The sequence below is a fragment of the Grus americana genome, chromosome 1, assembly GCF_028858705.1.
Source record: "Grus americana isolate bGruAme1 chromosome 1, bGruAme1.mat, whole genome shotgun sequence".
NCBI lineage: Eukaryota > Metazoa > Chordata > Aves > Gruiformes > Gruidae > Grus > Grus americana.
Window position 1 is genome coordinate 142,289,606 of NC_072852.1, and position 20,783 is coordinate 142,310,388.

Genomic DNA, 20,783 nt, shown 5'->3' on the forward strand with positions numbered 1-20,783 from the left:
TGCAGCAGAGGTATGCTCTAAGAGACCGCCACTTGTTTCCTGAATGCAGGCACTCGCCCTCATCTTTCCAGATTTTCTGCATACTACAAGAAATGTTATTACCTAAGTGTCAGAGTATAACCTTCAATTAAAGGCAGAACTGTCAATCATGACCCCATACAAAACAGAAAGATTAAAAGCTAAAAAGGAAATAAGATGCTCCTTTTGCTTATCTTTTATTTTTGAATGAGTGACATAGTGTTATGGAATCTGACTCATCATTTTTTAAATCTTTTTATCAGCAATATATCATATGTCATGATATGCTTGTAAAAATAGCTATAAAGTATGGGAAAATGTTTGGAAAATAATAACAAACACCTAGCAAGCTGCAAGTCAAACATTCAAAAATTGGAAATCATCAAAATTAATGTGCTTTAAGTTCACCTGTTTTGTAAGTATTTTTTTTAGTTACAGCATCATAAATAATTTTTTTCCCTACAGATTTGTATCATCCATTGTCCTCACTAAACAGTGTTCATGTACTGAGTTCCTATTTGTTTTCTGTAGCACAGCAGAGTGTGGCTCCTAAAGATTTTATACTAGTTACATTCGTCTTTGAAAATGATGGAATTAATTTCCTTTTTTTAGTAGTACTCCCCACTCTTAACACCAAAAAGTTTCTCAGGCACCAGCTTTACATAAGGTTATTTCATCTTATAAAGGGTGAAAAAAACCACCAAAACATCATAACAGGAATAAAATAAGAAGTATTTACAAATATCTAAAATGCAATATTTAAACACTACAGCATCTTATATGATCAAAGCTCAAATGCCACTGACCTCAGAGGCAGCTGTAAATGTTTAGCATTTCTGCAAAACCAACCCTAACATATTAAATTAGGTATCAGGTAAATGAAGGGTATGTAATTAGCAGCCACCTGTTTGGTTTAAGCAACAGCTATTTCTTAGGAAGAAGAAGTAATAAAGTGGTCTCCAGACCAATATCACTGCTGATTAGGTGACCTTTAGCAAGCTGCTTCCTTGTCTCTGTTTCATCATTTCTTGTTATAAAAAACAGGTAAAGTGTTTTGGCTAAAATTTTCAGAGAAAAAAAATACACACACAAAAACATAAAAAAACCTCTACAGTTGATAGTGTAGTACTTTTAGCTTTGCCCATACACATACAGCATCAGACATGTACATGTGTGACTTCTATGTGTAAATGAGGATAACAATGTAATCCTTCAAGTAAAGATACAGGCACATCTTCAAAAACAGTCCCAAACTTCAAACTTTTGGGGAAATGCTGAGGTAAGTACCCTGTGTTTATAACTATGTGCATGGTTCTGATTTTTTAAATTATTTTAATTAATACTATACCACAAACATCCACAGCTGCTCTACAGTAGAGTTTCATTAGCCTAAGGAATAGTCAAGAGAAATCCTAGAAATAATCCTAATAAAAAGGAGAAGTTTGTGACAAGAATCCTTGGGTGAATACTGTGACATCTATCCAGAGGCACTGTAAAGGAAAACGGTTGATTCTGCTTGTACTCTATCCATATTGTTTTAATCTCAGGCTTCTTTGGGGAACCAGGAAAACAATTTTTTCCAACTTTACATAAAACTTGGCTTCTGAATCTTTTAGTTAAATTATGAAGCGTTACCACATGCTGCAGCTTCTGTTTAGGGGATAGGGCTCTTGTGGCTATGAAAGCTCTCTGTTTTCAGAGTTTATCTTGTCTTCAGAATCAGAAGTGAGAAGGAGTTTTCTTCCTATGTGCCTCAAGCAACAGAATAGCATCCCCTCTGCAGCAGGGGTGTGATCCTACGCCTAGGAAGGGCATCTAACAAGTGTCCTGCTGTTGCAGTACCCCAGGACACTGGCAGTGATATGGCTCTGTCACACCGGGGTGCAGCTAACGGAGGCAGCCAACATGGGCAGCGCAGAAGAGGGCCAGAAGCTCTGCTGAGGGTGGTGCCTACAGGCTGGGCAACAGGGGTGACATGCCACAGTGTACAGCCCCCAGCACCAGCCTTGAAGAAACAGCCCCTGGCCCGTCAGAGACCTCCACCTAGAGTGAGATCCCAAGAGATGATGCATGTCTGGAGTTGTGGGGGTGACTGGTGCCCCTTGCCAAGGCTGGAAAGGGTCAGATAGGCTCCTCACCCACAGAGGTGCGTGCTTGGGGACACTTTGTGTTGTCAAGGAAAGGAGATCTGGGAGGATGTCAGCCGCCTGCACAGCATCTGTGATGATGAAAAGGAAAGTGAATGAGGGAAGAGCAGTAGATATTGTTTATCTTGACTTTAGCAAGGCTATTGACTCTATCTTTCATAACACCCTTATAGATAAGCTGAAGTATGGGTTAGGTAAGTGGGAGACCTGCTGGGCTCAAAGTGTTGTGATTGGCAGCACAAAGTCCAGCTGGAGGCCAGTAAGTAGTGCTGCACTCCAAGGGTGGATACTGGGGCTAATATTGCTTAATGTCTTCATTAATGACCTGGATGATGAGAATAAATGCACCCTCAGCAAGTTTGCAGATGATCCAAAACTGGAAGGAGTACTGATACGCCAGTTAGCCATGCTGCTATTCAGAGGTACTTCCACAGGCTGGAGAAATGGTTCCGCAGGAGCCTCATGGAGTTCCACAAAGGTAAATGCAGATGCAGGCATCTCGGAACAACCAGCCACAGACACCAGCACAGGCTTGGGGGCTGACTGGCTAGAAAGCAGCTCTGCAGACAAGGACCTGGAGGTTCATATGGACAACAGACTGACCAGAAGCCAGCAACGTGTCCTCATGATCGAGGCAGCCAACTGCCTTCTGGGTTGCATTAAGTAGAGCATTGGCAGGAGGTAAAGAGAAGTGATCTTTCCTCTCTACTCAACCCTGATGAGACATGTCTGGAAGTGCTGGGTCCTGTGCTGGGCTCCCCAGTATGTGAAAGACATGGACATGTTGGAGTGAGTACAGCAGAGAGCCACAGAGCTGATCAAGGGAGTAGAGCATTTGATGTAGGAGGAGAATCTGAGAGAGCTGGGACTGTTCAGCCTGGAGAAGAAAAATCTCAGGGAGCGTGTATAAATAACTGATGAGGGGAATGAGGAAGTTGAGCCAGACATTGCTCAGTGGTATCCACTGAAAGAACAAGAAGCACTGGTTGCAAACTGAAATAGAAGAAAAGCCATCTGAATGTAAAGTTTCTTTGGTTGTCTTGTTTTTTCATTTTTTACAGTGACAGTGGTCAAACACTGCAACAGGTCATCCAGAGAAATTGTAGTGCCTCCATCCTTGGAGATCTTCAAAACCAAGCCTGACACAGCTATGGGCAACCTGCACTAGTTGACCTTAGCTTGAGCAGTGTGTTGGTCTAGATGATCTCCAGAGGTGCCTTCCTTCCTATGCCAATTCTAAGACAGATAACTTTGCTTTTCGATATCTATAATAGCAAGAGATGCTGTTTAAACAGACAAAGATGCCTCCCTGGTAATTTAGAAGGAATAATGAAAACAAGTATACAAATGAAAGACATTTTGTTGGACTCTACCACTTCTTTGTACTAATGGTTTTAAAGTCTCAGGGTACTATAAACTGCAATTTGGTAGAGGTTAACTGAGATCATAAAAATACCTTGTGATATATCTCAAATCAATCGACTTGTGAACTCCAAAAAATACATGAGTAAAACATGCCAGCTGTTGGCAGCATACATAGCCTTTTTCCTGCATCTATCTCCCTCTTTCCCTGTGTCTATAAGGTATAGAGCAGCCAAAGTATTAGTTTGTGATCCTATAAATAAAGCTTATATTACAGTAACAAAAGGGTCAAAATATGGCATAACAGACCATTGTTAACTTCTGAGTGTTCTGTTATTTCAACTTAGGGTCTTTTTTTTTTTTTTTTTTTTAATGGAATAAATATATGCACCGCAGCACAGTTCTTCACCTATTATGGATGCACTACATCTTGTTCAACAAACAAATGATCAATCAAATTATCCCTGTGACTGATTGAGGGAAAACACGGCCATTAATATATTTTAACTGTTGCAGCTCAAAAGGATGAAAACCAAGAGTGAAAACTTTAAAAAAAAAAAAGAAAAAGAATAATCCATACTTGCTGACTAATATCACCAGCCTAATAGTTTTCCTTATAATGTAGGAGATCAGTTGGGTTTTTTCCACTCTCAGTCTTTCCAGATTTTTTTTTCTGAAAAATCTACATATTCTTTGAAATCTAATATGCCCACTTCAAAGTGCCTTCATATGATGGCGGTTTGATGCTTTGAGGGTGTAATAGAATACATTACCCATCCCGTCTGCACCCAAAAAGGGTTCATTTCTTTCTCTTTTATTTTAATCTCTAATCTACAAATGTGTGACCAAGAGTGAGCAAGAAAAAAAGATAAAGGAATAAATTCAATACCAAGCCATAATGCAGATCTGTTGGTTGAAACAAAGGCTTGCACCAATGAAGAGAACAGTTAAATTTATGCAAGAATTAGAAGGGAAATGAAGATCAAAGGAAGAAAACCAATCCCTCCTTTTTCTTCTTCTTTTTTTTTCCCTTTGGGTTGTTTTTTGTTTGCGATTTTTTGGTTTTGTTTGGTGCACACTTTCAGAGCCTTTTGAAGAAAGGCTATTTAAGCTGGAAGGTGAAGGTAGAGAAACAAGATAAATTTTGGTGCTTTTCTCCAGCAACACACTACAGGTGTTCATCATTATAGCAACGTGCTAGCACTGCAACTGCTCTTGTTGACAATCCTGCATGCCTTGAATATGAAGGAGCAGGGGAGGAAGAAATGGCTGCAACATTCAGATTTGTGCATTTAAAGTGTAATTTAAAAATATCTCAGTTTTCTGAGCCTCAAATACTTTTATTTTAAGCTGATCAATTTCACTAAATGAAAAGTCATGTGTGACATGATTTAAAGGGAAATAAGGAGATTAAGAGAACATCCCAGTGAGATAAGATATAAAGGGTGTTTGAATGTTCTGAACAGCTATTTATGAAGAACATAGCGTAGGAGGTAATCATATTACACCAAAGAGTGAAATATTGTAAATACAGTTATAGATTCATTTTTAACTTTAGGCTTTGACTAAGTAGAAGAAACTATCATACGATTGATATTACCTGGGTAAGATTTAATTCTACTACATATGACTTTAGGTAGTATCAGGATGCTCAACAGCCTTCATTAAAATTCTGAAACCACCTGAAAGAACTAAACCTCTCCTTAGACCACTTCATATTACCATCACTTTGTGCAATAAGCCATTACAGAAACCGCAGTCCTATATATGTTGCACTTCTAAGGGTTCCAAATATGAATTATTTAAACTCCTTAGCCAGTAGCTGCCAGAATTATAGCTTCAAGTGCATATCCATGATTGCAGAGAATCTGTGCAGTCCTACTGTTGGAAGAGGGAACCAAAAAGGAGAGGATTTGTCATGCTCACAGGAGCTCTGGGACTGTGAATCCTTCCTTTCTGCTACCAAAGTCAGCCTTTCAACCTGTCCTACATATACCCACAGTTTCCAGCTTGTGTACGAAGGGTAAGGTGCAAGAGCCTGCTGGTGCAGTCTAGATGAAGATTGTGTATATAACTCTGTAACTGTGTTTAACAATCATACTTGCATCTGAAAACAAATCAGATTATTATTATTATAGTTCATTGCTCATCACTAAAGCTATGAACTCCAAATATAGCTGCTAAATATATTCTGCAAATAATTGCAACATGTTGCCTTTCTGGAACGTTAAATTTGCACTGACAGGCTCAGCCCAATCAAATGCATGCTTAGGGCCAAAAATAGCCTTATTTTCAACACAAACAAACAAAAAAACCCCCTTTTATCTAAGACTTCAGGTGAAGAACTGAATGGCCAACTGCAATAAAAGGATAAGGCACTGGAAATGGAGACTGCTGGAAAGGTTAAAGAACTACTAAAAGGTTTTGCTATGTCAAAACATGTCTACAGAAGGCTGCTGTAAACTTCAAATAAAAAAAACAACATACCCAGCTTTCACACATAAATGACTCTAGCTTTTCATTCTTTCCAAGTCTGGCCACTGCTGGGTTTTATTCCTTCTTTGTTTTTCTGTTTTTCTTCTTGATTATTCTGGGCAGGAGATTTTACACATCACCAGGCCATTATTTCAATAGCATCCTGCTCAGCTGGGTCCCTGCACAGACACCCATACAAGGTGTAGCACTTCAGGATTCCTTCTGTAAGCTATTCTTCATGTAATGATTTTCCTCCTCAGGAAAAAAAAATAAATCAATTTTTCATTAAGTTTTTAGAAAAAATATATCTTGATTACTTGAGTACAAACGTCTTTATCATGAACACAGATAATTTAAAATGATCATTTTAGTACATATGGATACTTACAGTAAAACATAGAGCTTCTCAGCATCACCTAGTTCAGCAGTTCAGGTAAAACCTATGATGGTAGGATTGTAACTTGTAATCACTGTCAAAAACTCAGGGACCACTGTAAGTCTAAAAAGAAGTCACAGACTTGATAATTCCTGGAGACATAAATTTTGTCCTACTTATGTAAGTGCTCCCTCTCTCCCACAGAATATGGTGTGGTATTCTAAAATACCTGTGTGTTCTAGTTTGTCTCACTGTATTTAAAAAAATTTGAAAATCACAAAAATCTTATTTTATAGTAACAGTGCATTACTCAGCTTTGATATAGTTTTGAGTAGAATTCAGCTGGGAATGAAATTGAGCAATTAATCACAGAACTTTCCTATTTCCAATCTCTAGAATTCTGCTACTTTCTAATTTGCCCCACTCATCCAAAGTAGTACTCCCTAGGAGTTTTTCTTGTCTCATAAATATCACAAGCTATGGCTCCTTTGCTTCATCACCCAGCAACATGTTTAACAGATCCTGGGCTAGAAATGATTTCTGAAATTATGGATCACCTTCTCCTCTTGTATTTGCTTTCCATTTCTCATACTTACTCTTCCTTTTCCCTTTAAATAATTTCTCTTTGCTATTTATACCCTGCTATGATTTTAAATTGCTACTACATGTCCTTCTACTTGTCATCACTTAGAGAAATTTGACAAAATTTGGGATTCATATCTTGATCATCTAAATTTTTTTTTTTTTTAATTTTCTATTTTTTCAGTGTCCCTGGCTCTCAAAAGATTGTATCTGCCCTCAAAGGATCAGTAAAACTCCTTCGGGAGTTGTCTTGATGATTTTACCATGGTAACTTCCAGAAAGGAATATGTGCTTATAAGGCAAATACTCTAGTTCTGTAAAGTATGTCACCAATGTGAAACCTTGAAGAAATTATTGACTAAACAAGTATTTTTATAAAGAAAATACTCAGGTACCTTTACTAATTGATAAACCAATTATCTATCTGTGCTTCTTTAAGCAAAAACACATCTTTTTCTTTTTCATTTGTTTCTGAAATTGCTTGAATGTTAACCATGATAGAAACCAAAACCACCTAAGCTTTCTCAGACAAGTGTTAAGCTTTTAGAACAATTTCACTTCTCAACACACACAAAAATTTAAAAAAACTAGGATAGAACAAAGGAACCCCTTTTCTTTTATGGTCAGATAGTGGTTCCATGTTGAAATACATAAATAGACCATGTCTCTGGTGTGTCTATGATCTCAAGGAAAAAAAAAAAAATTACTGTATAATTGATACCAAGTTCCCAACTCACTGTGTTCCATAAATTTCACTTTTTTTTTGTTTGTTTAATGCATGCCTAGATAATCTTTAAGTTGTGTCTATTTCTCCTTTGATTTTCCTAACAGTGTGTCTAGCCTGAACAAAAGTTGCTGTTATACAGACTTCAGACATATTTGAAAATGCAGATTCTAAAAAATTGCTCAAGTTGCATTGTTTTCATCCTCAATGTTTTTTTGTCATTTGAGTCTCCAAACTCAAAATTTTAGTTTCATAGGCATTTGACATTTCTAAGTATATGTTCTCTCACAGATAGGCAAGGATCATCTGTTTCTGTATAATAACAAAACTTCAGCTTATCTGTTGTTACACACACCAGCTGTTATTGAAGGTTTAGCTTCTTTGAAAGCATGGTTAGTCTTCCACTCTCAGACGGCTAATTTGGCATAACATCTATGCTCTTGTAGATGAAAAATTGTGTTTCTCTTATTCCTTTCCCATCAACAAAGCTTTTATTTGTTGCCCTGTACTGCCTTCCATCTCCTTTCTCCTTTTCTTCCCATTTCACATTGTGAATTCAACTCTTCCAGTCAATTTTGCTACTACCTTGCTCCCCTGCACTCCACCCCATTGTGCATTGGCTTTGCATACAGATCTGAAAGAATCGGGTCAGGCTATGGCAAGCTCAGACAAGTCATAAGACCCCTGACGGTGAGGTCAATAGAAAGTCTTTACTAGTAATGGCAAAAGCTTATTTACTGGTCCACAGGTTCCTAACACAGGTACTGGCCCAGAACTAGAAATACATTAGTGTTGGCAATAGATTTTACAGATCTACTTCTTAACCTTAAGTTTTCTGAAAACACAACAAAATTATTCATGATTATGTATGGGAAGTTCTGGAAAAAAATTACGTGACCTACATTTGAATACCTTTGCTTTTTGCAAACATTAGAGTTGGCCCTTTTGTTGTTGTTTCAGTATTAAGCCATAATAATTTACGAGAATGGCCTGTAGACCTAAAAGTAGATAAACTGCTGAGCTAAATTTCTTTGATTTTAGCTCTATTGTGGGTTCTTTTCAGAAATGATAATATCGTTGTCGGTTGAATATTTATGGTCCTGCTGAGCAGAGTAGTGGATGGATTTAAGAGAGAACCTGCGTGGAGTTTTCTGGAAAATGCCAAAGAGGTGAATCTCTAAGGGCAACATGGTTGGGAAAACTAATTGTTCCGCAGAATCTATGGTATTCAGTTCTGATTGACAACATACAACTGTGGGACACTGGACTTGTCCAGACTTCTTGTTTCCAAATACAGGGTCACTGCGAGTCGGCAGAAAGTAGCGGGGTCCGACTTGAGCGAGAGCACAGATTGAGCAATGTGTTTATCTTGCACAGATAAGCACCAGACCTGAACAAAGGCAAGGGATGAGCAACTTGCTCATCTTGACAGATGTGGCACCTGACAGTCTGCTACTCAAATCTACTGAGTGACACCTGGGGGGGAGGCTTCACGGCCCGATGTTACTTCAGTAAATCTAAACAGACCACCACACCTCTGTACTGAACACCTTTGTTCTCTGCTACTTCCCCACCTTGATCAACAATGCAACAAGCCTTGTTAAGTGCCAATTGGCACACAATACTTGGCTTAGTCTCGCCTCACCAAAAGTATAAATCTGACATTTAGAATCCTCTATTTTGAGAACAAGAACTCCAACTATCTAGATGGGTTGACGGGCCTGGACCTCTCTCCTCCCCAATCAGGGATGCCTCTTTGGTAAGACTTGCACCTCCAACTACGTCGGACATTACCCCGGGAAAGTATCATTAACAAAAGTGCTGAACTATTAACATGAGCTCGATTTTTGCAGTAAGTGTATTTATCAACAGCAGTTCTGAACTGTTTATATCTGTCACCTCAATAAATTACACACCATTTTCAGCTTTGTGAAACTGTCTCAGTGAAAGTCCTTGGTGGGTCTCTGACAGGCAAACGATTCTGATAAGTGGCTACACACATAGTCCTTTAGACATAAACCGTTGACCAAGTCTGGGACTAAGACTGGACCTAGCCGCACCTAGGTTCCTCTCTGAGAAGGAGTTTAGAAAGCAAGGGGGTCCCTTCTGAACCTCATGACTCAACAGGAGGACCCCCCTAAGCCACACATCAGACTCACACCCTTTCACACAAGAACAAGACATAAAAATTACTACTTCAGCTAGTAAACCAACTAGCTAAGAGAAACTGCCAATATATTTTAAGATCTGTTAAGCAAGACTTAGATATATGGATTGGTCATTATCATGAAGACTTAGTTCTGCACATCACCTTCTTCTGTTAAAATTAACACAACCCTGCTGTTTATTGAGAAAATCTATTGACAAAAAGCAATTCATAAGCTAACAGCAGCTGAGCAATCTTCACCGTTATTTTCTAACCAAGATTTCCAGAAGTCTAAAATTAGATCACCAAAACCGATTACTGTATTTAAGTAATCTGATTTATAAAAATACTTGAACAACCATCAGATATCAGTAGAGCTCACAGAACTTCAGGAATGTTAACTAAGAGAAGGATTCAGCCTACTGAGGTGTAACTTAGTTTAATTGCATTCCCTGCAGCAAATATAAATTTTCATTTTTTCTATGCTGTATATTGGAAACATTTGAATTATCTAACCTCCACGCGTGTTAGTGGCTGCCATTCTAATAATGTTCTTCAACTCTGTGATATTTTGAAGGGTTGGTTTGTTGTTTTGGTTTTGGTTTGTTTCTAATATGGCTGCCACAATCTTGTTGCTTGCTTCCATGTTGGTAGCAAATACCATCTTCCCCTTCATTTGCATAGATCTACCAGCTGTAATAAATCAGCTCAGACATTTTAGAATATAATGAAGCACACTAGATAAATTATGGAAAAACTTTTTTTGTCGTCTATTGCCAAGTTTTGGTCAATAGGATTGATACCAAGAAAAGTAACATTGCTGCAGGGAGTTCTCAAGGCTAAAACACCCTATTTCACATTCATTAAGGTTCCAAGTTCTTTTTCCCTTTCCTTCATAATAATTATATCTGTATACCACAGAAACCCTTTTTGGAGTGTGTTTGCTCTCCCTGATTGGATTCAAATGAAAAGCTGCCTTTCTCTGTGGACTGATTTTTTTCCCTGTCTAATCAGCAGCATGGCCTGAATCCTAATTACAGGTTAGGGATTTAATGAATGAACTTCAGGAATATTAATTTAATGTTTAAAACACCAGCAAATAGAGTGAATGTTTTATTTGAGGGCTTGCTTCATGAAGTCCCCTTCCAGTGGTATTAGAATGTAAGGTTTAAAATGAGAACATGGTGAAAAACAACATTTAATCTTCAATGAGAGTAAATTAGTAGATACTTAAACAAATAGGGAGTTGAATTAAAGTGTGGGGGGGAAGTAGCTGTAATAAAACCGTGATTTTAAAATTAATGATTTCCACACATTTTAAATTATTTTTACCTGCAACAGTAAAATCTAAGACACAAGAATGTGTATCACTGATAATTTTTCAGGTAAAATTCATTATTCCAGTTCATGTTTGTTGAACAGTCAACTTATACCTACAGCTTTGGTGTCCAGTGAAGAATTTGGGTTTTCTTCTAGAGTATTGTATTAGCTGTTGAGTACAAGCTGTGCTTTTGAACACCTCCACAAAGAGATTCTGTCTTCATCAAGTTTGAGTCAAAAAATTAGGTGAATATCTCCCTCTAGGGGCATTCAAAAGCATTCATTGGGCTAAGGACATTGATTGGCCATATTGCTAGCTGAGGTACTAAGGAGCAGAGGTTTTCTCAGCACCTGGGAGAAAAGGTTCAATCCCCAGACAGCTTCCTCCTCAACATGAGTTTTCCTATGCTGTCATTCAGAGAGACACCGAGCTGTTGAAGCGAGTCCAGAGGAGGGCCACAAAGCTGATTGGAGGGCTGGAGCACCTCTCCTATAAGGACAGGCTGAGAGAGTTGGGGTTGTTCAGCCTGAAGAAGAGAAGGCTCCAGGGAGATCTAATTGCGGCCTGCCAGTACCTGAAGGGGCCTACAGGAAAGATGGTGAGGGACTGTTTATGAGGGAGTGTAGTGACAGGACAAGGGGTAAGGGGTTTAAGCTGAAGGAGGGTCGCTTTAGATGAGATGTTAGAAAGAAATTCTTTACTCTGAGAGTGGTGAGGCACTGGAACAGGTTGCCCAGAGAGGTTGTGGATGCCCCATCCCTGGAAGTGTTTAAGACCAGGTTGGATGGGGCTTTGGGCAACGTGGTCTAGTGGAGGGTGTCTCTTCCTGTGGCAGGGGGGTTGGAACTAGATGATCTTTGAGGTCCCTTCCAACCCAAACCATTCTATGATTCAACATGAAGTCTACAAACTCAGGCCTTTTACTCAAAAGGCAATTTACTGGCCGCCTCACTGAAGCCTTTTTATTTCTTTACTAGAAATCTGAATGAAAAAAAAACTTATTAGTAAATAAGCTTTGAAATATTTTGATACAGCTCCCTTCTCTTTCTTGTCCTTTCTTTTAAATATTGGTATAGGCACTTCATTCACTTCTTTTGTTTATTTTTCTGGATTTTTTGTAAAGAGTACAGAGAGAAAAACTCTTTGGTTTTATGGTGGTTGATGAAAAAGGAAAAGTGAGAGGAAATCTGGTGCATTAATACTTGACTACCACCAGCTTTAGAACTTGAGCAGACACCAGTGGGATCAACTGGTAGATCTTAGACAGAAGTTTTATAAATGCTTTTCATTAAGCGTCCTCAGCACTTGGATCTGTTTTTTTCTCTTGGAGAACTTCCATGCAAAAGCTACACAAAACCCTCTCTTCTTTCTTTCTTTCTTTCTCTTTCTTTCTTTCTTTCTTTCTTGAGGAAAAATTAGCATAATGTTGCTCATAGTAGAGAGAGATGAGCTTGTTCATTTTTACCTAGTCAAGGCACAAGGGCCAAGGAAGGTCTAGGCGGAATGATTAAAAAAATTGAAGTAAATGAATATTTACCCTGGGGAAAGTTAGGAAAGGAAATATGTTTATGACTACAGAACTCAAACACATTCATTGGTAATGGCAGTTAACATAGACTCAAACTGCAGCTTTTCTCTACAGAGAAACTCCGGTCCCATGTGTTCTGTTTAATCAATGCTGATCCATCTTTGCCAAGAGTAGGAAGTGGTTTTCTTTTTCTTTAATGGCTTTACTTTGAAATTTCATTCTATGGACAGAAGGAAGAAAAGAATAAAACTCAAAATTGTCAGTCATTTTTCAAAAATATGAAAATGTAAACATTCCTACAGTCCTTGCAGTCCCATTGTGAAGTTTTACCTTTGACTGGATTAATTAAAACCATTGAGTTAGATTTACATTCAAGTTTTTCACAAATTTCTGTCTTCTCTCCAATACAATTGTCCCATCCCTCCGATGCCGTGTAAATCCTCAAAGTCTATTAATATCACACAAAAGAGGTCTGTGAGATGCCTTTGACCTTCTAACCAAACCAGGTAACTATTTCCAGATAAAGTGGATGCTGTACTTCAGTTTGAATCCATAGATTTATAGGAATTACTGCAGATTGTCAGCAAGACACTTTAAACACAACTATGACACAGTTTATTTTAACTGTATGTATCTGCATTTAATCTGTCTCACTGTCTTGAGCATTGATGTATATTTGCTTCTTTCAGGTGACACTGATTTTTTTCTGCTTGTTTAAAGGTTTTTTTCATATTCTGCTTCTCTCAGAAGAACTCTTTGTTTCTGTATCCTCACTAGAAAATAATATCCATGCTCTAAAGTCAATGGACCCTCCAAAATTGTTTCTTATTACACAAAAGTGAAAATAACTTTTTATTGCAATTGATTGAAATTGGAACACTATTCATGGTTATCTAAGTTAGGGGAGTGAAAATATAGGTTGAGTTAATAAATAGCTAATATGGTCTGTTTGAAAATTGTTATGACTTCAAGCATCCACAGATTCTTATACAAAACAGCTGTTGAAAAGACTAACCATAAAACTATCAGTGTTTACAAGATTTTTATTATACAAGCCTAATGGCTCCCGTGGTTTTAATGCACTGCAAAATAGAGTCTTTCCTATTCCTTATGAACACAAAGCACATCTCCCTAAAGGGACTTTTCTTCCTACAAGCTATCAATGCAATCAAAACTAGTGATGCATTTTATTACATTACTGCTTCTTGAAGAAACACGTTTTTATTGTAATATTTCATAAAGATCTCCTGCTGGCAATGTAAAAAGTAACTATCTAATAAAATTTAGTAGTGTGTTCTTGCAAACCTGATTAAAAAAATGTATAGTAGGCTAGTGAATATAGTTTCTGTTTTTAAACTTACCACTAAAAAATAATATCTTAGGGCTCAACTACTGAAAACAGCTTCTACCATCCTGTTTTTACCTTACTTTCTTGCTTTCTTGCCAGAAAAAAATGTGCAGGATGTTCTTGCTGAAAAGTGCAAAAGAGCTTGAAAGTCTTGTATGATCTAAAATAAGCTTGGTATGTCTGCTCGACTGGATATATACCATATATATTTATAAAGTCCGTGTTAATGCAACAATGCATAAATGCATAATTAAAAGCATTAGAAAATGTGATGATGAAAATTAAGATGAAAACAGATAAAACCTTGTAAAATGTACAAGTTTATTTTTAAGAATAGAAAACAATAGGAATATCTACGAAAGTTTAATTTAGCTTATTAAGGTTTATCTCCCTATGTCCTATCTACTTTGAATAGAAATGAAAGTTTACCCTGGAGGACAATTAAGAACAGGAAACCAATTCAGAACGTCTGATGTTATGCATACATTAGCAAATAGCAACACTATTTGCTGTTACAGTAACAAGCAGATTTGTGCAGTAAAACAATTGGTGCTGAGGAACAATTGGTGTTCATGGTATGTGCATTTATAAGGACTTTATTTCACAGTATCTTTAGTCTGGTCTGGTAGGTTGAATACCTGTTAGTAGTTGGAGGGTATTAAGCACAATTCTGTAGTTCATCTTTCAATTTAGTTTAACCTGAAACACATCTAGTCTGCATGCTCTGAGAGTGCTCCATGAAGTATTACAAGGGGAAACAATCAGGATATTCAATTCAAAAGCAAACTCTTAATTCTCATTAAAACATTGGTGTAGATGCACTTTGAATTTCTCAGAAGTGCACTTTTGCTTAGATAGCTAAAGTAATAATTTAATAACATCACAGGTAGGATGAATAACTAACCTATACAAAAGGTAATTATTTTAGTTGGGGGGGGGAGGTGTTGGGTTGTTTGTGGGGTTTTGTTTGTGGTTTTTTTTAAGAGAGAGATCTTATTGTAATTTGAAAGAAGTTTTGTCTAGGGAAGAGCATTTATCCAGCATAATAGTCTGGAATCTGTTCTTAAACACAAATCTGTTCCAATTGGCTCTGGAGGCTAACTTTCCCAGCTGTCCTCCTTAGGATAATTGGGCAATTAGCCTTTGTCTCTCAGAGTAATTACCAGCTCAGCCTACCTGGCTGTTTCTCAAAGAAACACAACCACAGGCAGAGAAAATAGGAAAATATAGTTTCCCATGAACATCAAATATATACATACTGTTTACAGGTCTACCCTCTCACAACCCTTTTGTAGTGAAGGTGCAGGCCAGAGCACTTGATCAGAGGGGTCTACCAAGCAGTTAACAGTGATTACTTGATTAGATGTAACTTGTGCCATGTGCAAATACTAGTAGGTCTTCATCCTGCTCCAAGTCTGGGCAGGGACAGCTTATATGTAGAGAGGTCTGGTGGCAATGAATGTGAGTGTGTGTTTGGGGTAGTGAAGTGATTTTACAGTATTAGAATACTAGTCTGAAAATAAGGAATAAAATAGGGGGGAAGCAGAAGAGGTTATATTCCTCCATGTATACATGTCCATTGTTCCCTGTGGAGCTGAGAGAAGCTGCTGCTATTGCTGAGGAAAAAAAACAAACAAACAACAAAACCAACAAAAAAAAATCAAACCAAAAAAAAACCACAAAAAAGCACAAGATCTTTCTTTCTCCCTGTCTTCCTGTATTCACCCACGGAAGACAGTGTTTGGGAATCCTTATAAGCTGGAGAGAACAACAAAATAAATTCTGTCAGAAGAGCACGTCCAGCCTAAAGATTTCTGACTTCTCTTTTCCCATTTGGATTCTTCAGTCCCAGCAATAACTTGGCAGAAAAAAAGTTAACTATATACAAGTATTTTACTTAGTATCACTTCTAAAATACAGTGCATGTAGCTCACCAGTATAGATAGTCCTTTGAAATATCACAATAAAGCTTTGTTGATAATAGAGATGTGCGTGGGGACATTGTCCACAGCAGGTATGAAGAAGTAATTATAATTAGGTTGGCTAACCTTTGTCATTCCTTTAGAAAAAAATAGAGCTTCTTTGTGCTAGCATTTTTCTTCCCACGTTGATTATATGGAGCATTTATTGTATATAAGCTCGCGCGTACCACATGTGCCGTGGAAAAGTAAATCAATTCAGCCTAAAGCTTTCTGAACCAAGGGATGTTTTATTTGCCTTTTGTTTTTTTCTTTTAATGCTGCACTTTAGATCTTCAAAATGCTCCACTACACAACAGTGGTTCAATAACATTATAAACCCCTGCAGAATTAGGTAAGTTGCATGCTTCAACAAGTAGGACAGAGGAGAGGTGCTCCCATGGAGAGCACTGTAGAATTCACCAAGTGACTAAAGATAGAGTTCAACAACCCTTGTGCTCCTTGAGGAATGCATTGTAGAAACTGATGAACTTTTCTATAAATTTTATAGACTGCTGAGGTGAGAGTGGAGAGAAGGGGTCAGAATTTCTAATGTTTCTCATGCTGTTTTGCCACTGAAATTGCATTCAATTACTTGGTTTGCTTATTGTAAGGCAGTGAGCTGAAACATGGGTGAGGTCATGGTTTGTAATAGTATACGGATCAATGCTTGCCATTTAGAAACTGGGTAAATTGGGTTAAAAGACGCTACAAAGTGTGTGTCTGAAGAAAAGAGATTGCATGTTTGCTATTTTTCCTCTAATATCAGTATAGTGGATATTTCTGTTTGTTGGGCTTTGGGTTTGGTTTGGTTGTTTTTAAAAGTGATGCAATAGAAGTGGAGCTGTATAATAATATATAGTACCTCTGTTTAGCATAGATACAATTAATAACTTGATAATGGAGTTGTATAATTGGAATAACTAAACTTCAAGTTGACATAATAGACTGCATGTAAACTTCTTTGTTTTTTGTTATGCTAGTTAAGTTCAACTTTATCAAGAGACACTCAGATCCAAGTTGTCATTTTATACCCTCATCAAATTGCCATGTTAGTCCAGTGGGATCAGTATGTGTTGAGATCATAGGTCTCTAGGAACAGAATGAGGTTTCATGTCAGTAGGCGTATTCTTTAGGTGTGGATCCTCTGCCTCCAAGAGCTTCAATGTCATTGAGTTTGCAGTGTTCCAATACTCTTGATGTCACTGCTGGAGATGAGTCCTCCAGGCTTCTGCTTCTATAGTTTTATTATCATTGTACTGATTTCTAAAGAGATGGCCTATCTCACCCCTGAGACACACAGATTAAAAGAAAAATAAGCAAACACTGCATACATTTATTTGCCTAAGTTTTAATATTGTTTCTCGACTACTGTGCTAAGAGCTGGAGTTATGTTTTCTAGCCTAATTGGGCTTGCATAATCTCATGGCTCAGTTTCTTGATTCTGAAGACTTTCTGGCTCAGCTCACATCTTTGACTTTCTTTGTGATTGGTTCTACACTAATAGATATTGTCATCTTCTCCCCTTCCACAAAACTATATTGCCTTTCCTTTCCTTTTCCATCCCAAAACCATGCCACGTTGGCTTCTACAACTAATATGATTCTCTCCTGCCCTGAATTTCTTCTTTCTGTATATGATAATTTCCATTATTCCAAACTGACTTAACGGAGACAAATAAGAGAAAACTCATTTATTTTATTATGTTGAGTAAATAGATATCTTTTATACAGGCATAGTAATGTTAGCTGATTTGCTATGTGCAGAATACTGGTCTATACAACCTGGAGTTGTGTTCCAGATAACTTGAAATGTCTTTTCTTGACCATCATTGAGAATGTTGAGTCGTTGAGGATTACAAAAACAAACTGATCTCTCCCCTCTTAAGATTTCCCACAGGTAGTAGTTTAGATCCTGCATGATCCAGAGATTGTTCAAACCACTTGTTTAATAGCTACGTATCTGCTAATTTACCTAATCCCCTTTTGAAGCTGTTTTGGTCCCCACAGAATCCTATTGCAAGAAAGTCTACAATTAAATTATGAGTTATAGGAAAAAGTACTGTTTCATGCTTGTATTGAATTTACTACCCAAGTATTGTGTAGAGCACCACCAAGTCAATCTTATGTGAACCTTACTAGCCATATCTGTTATTCTATTCATGATGCTTTAGCCTTCCTCCTGTTTTCCATGCTAAAAAGGGCTCCACAATTCTCACAGCAGTTGTGATATCTGAGCAGTGTATTTCCTTTTTTTTTCCCCTTTTCACACTTTGGTTTATCTTCTTAAAGACCACATACAGTGTTAAAGGAAATGGTGTACCATGCATTTACACAGGAGCAGCATGATATTTTCTATTTCTCTTTTCCTTTTTTAATAACTTCTCATAATCTGTTTGCCGTTTTGACTGCCATGCAACACTGAGCTGATGTTTGTGGAGATCTGACAACACCACAATAACTGAGAACATATCACTGTATAGATCTACTTAGAATACATTTATTCAAGCACACTTCTTAACAATGAATTTTGTCTGCTCATTTTGCCAGTCAATATCATGAGATTCTTCTGAAAATATTCAGGCCACTTTAGACTTGACTATCCCGAATAATAGTGTATCCTTTGTAAAATATGTGTTCATTCTATTCACTCCTTCTTACAGGTCAGTTCTCAACTTATTGAACTATGCAGGCTCTTGCGCAGATTCCCCAAACCCTCATAGCTATTGGCTAGCACAGTGTTACATTCTCTTTGTTTCCCTTATGACAAGGGAGCTACATCTGGTGATCAAAATCTGTCATAGAAAAGCTTGTCTATTATTCACAGAAAGCCTTCTCATTTGCTGCTGTAAATATAATCCTCTAATGTATTTAGATACACTGTTAGTAACCTGGACCTCTACAGTTTCTCAAAGTGTCAAGGGAAACAAGATCATTAAAACCGTACTTAAATAGATGTCAATGTTATATCTTGTGCATATCGTATGTATTGTAATTATTGTAGATCTCTGAGAAGACGACTCTTTGTTACTGTAAGCAAATATACAATGTTGTCCTGATTTATGGAAAACTGGTTGTAAATCTCTCCAATCTTACCTCGAGACTTCTGCTGGTTTAATCATTTTAATGTCAGTTACTTGATTTAAACTCAGTTATTTCCAGGTCACGCTTTTGAATGTAAGATCAAAAGCAATCATTTTGTTTCTGTAACTAGCTATATAATAGTTCATGTCTAAATGGTGCTCCCAAAACATGGTGACAGAGATAGATAATCTATTCATAATTATTTATGCAATTCCATCTTGCTTCTGAGGCTTCTCAGTAAGATTCTCAAATATGTGATTCTTTTTTTTTTAATTTTTTTTTTTTAAATCAGTGGCAGTACTATGAAAGTCCAGAACTGTTTTGGCCAAAGTGGCATTACACTCAAAATTAACAGTTTTGCTTCTGGAAAAATTAGTAAATGCAAAGGTCTGTGTTTTGGATACTGTGCCAGTACCAAGTGAGGTGCGTGTAGGTCAGTTCCCACTCTCTTTTGTGAAAAGTTGTCAACATCCTCAGGGAGCTAGATTTAAAATGCCTCACTTTTAGAAAAATTTTTAAGTAAACCATATGAGCTTCTCTGAAGTTTGTCTTCTTTTCACTTGTTTGAAACAAGTTATTAGTTTCAACCAATATTCATAAATGTCTGAACTTAAAACTGCTTTTTAAGGTAATGAGTTGTTTAATTACCTAAGCTTTTCAAATACCTGTTTCAGTGTCGGGATACTCAGTTGAGAAATGTACTTCCTTCATAATTTGTATATAAAAGTGTTCTTTTAAAATTACAGAATTGCATAGAATGACAGTTATGCAGATTTCCTTCCTTTCGTCTATCCAACTGGTGAAAATCAGGACCTACTTCACCGGAACCAGTGGAGCTAGATTAGATTGCTATGATATCTTGTTAAATGACAAAAAGAGTGAAATCTTCCTTTTCATACTGCCTCAAATTTAGGTTTAGGTTAAAGTACTGCAACCCCATTAGTCATAATGGGATTGCACAAGGGTTATTCATAGCAGAAATTTATCCAGCATATCAACGGTCCATTAGAGATAAAGGCTTTTAAAATACTGATATCTTTGTGCAGTCTTCCCATTAGAAACACAATAATGTGTGATGCTATTTACCTCCTTCAAAGTTAATTTTTTATCATCTTTTACAGTTACAGCAGTATCTCGTATCCTTGAAAACATGAATCCATTTACCTTACAGCCGTGAAGCACCAGCCTCCTCCTCTGAGTGCGTTTCTGGTAGCACGCCAAACTACAATACTCTGTGACCATTCTAGAAGGGAGTAAAAGTGTGCATATCATAAATTTTCATTTTTCAAAGCAGTTGAGGAAGATGAATAGAGATTATCTTGAAACAGAGATCTCTAAAAATAATGCATCAGTCAAAGTTTACTTTGTGCTCTCTTCCTTTTCTCTGTTTTGTTTTTCTTATCATCCTTTTGTTAGCACAAAGCAGAATGTGCTGTTTCCTTCAGGGTACTTTGATTACAGTAGAAATCAAGCATGAAAAAGACTGTTACAATCTGATAAAATTCTTGTTAAACTGAGGGGTCATTTATATCATAAGCCATTATCTCTTGGCACTTGAACTTTCTCATCCTGAAACCACCTCTTGGCAGCAATTCTTATTATTAAGATGATCAAGATTAATACTAAAACTAAAACTAAAAGTCCCTGATTTCTGATATTGGCATTTTGGACTATTAGTAAGAACATAACAGAGAAATTACCTGAAATGCTAGGGG

The 20,783-nt window shown here is 37.3% G+C and overlaps 1 long non-coding RNA gene across 1 annotated transcript in view; it reads right to left on the reverse strand.

Moving 5' to 3' along the window:
* Window positions 1-20,783, reverse strand: part of LOC129199329 (uncharacterized) — a 90,625-nt gene that overhangs the window by 16,150 nt on the left and 53,692 nt on the right. The window contains exon 2 of the long non-coding RNA XR_008574645.1: window positions 20,233-20,311. This is a non-coding gene — a long non-coding RNA (uncharacterized LOC129199329). The remainder of the gene's footprint in view (window positions 1-20,232; window positions 20,312-20,783) is intronic.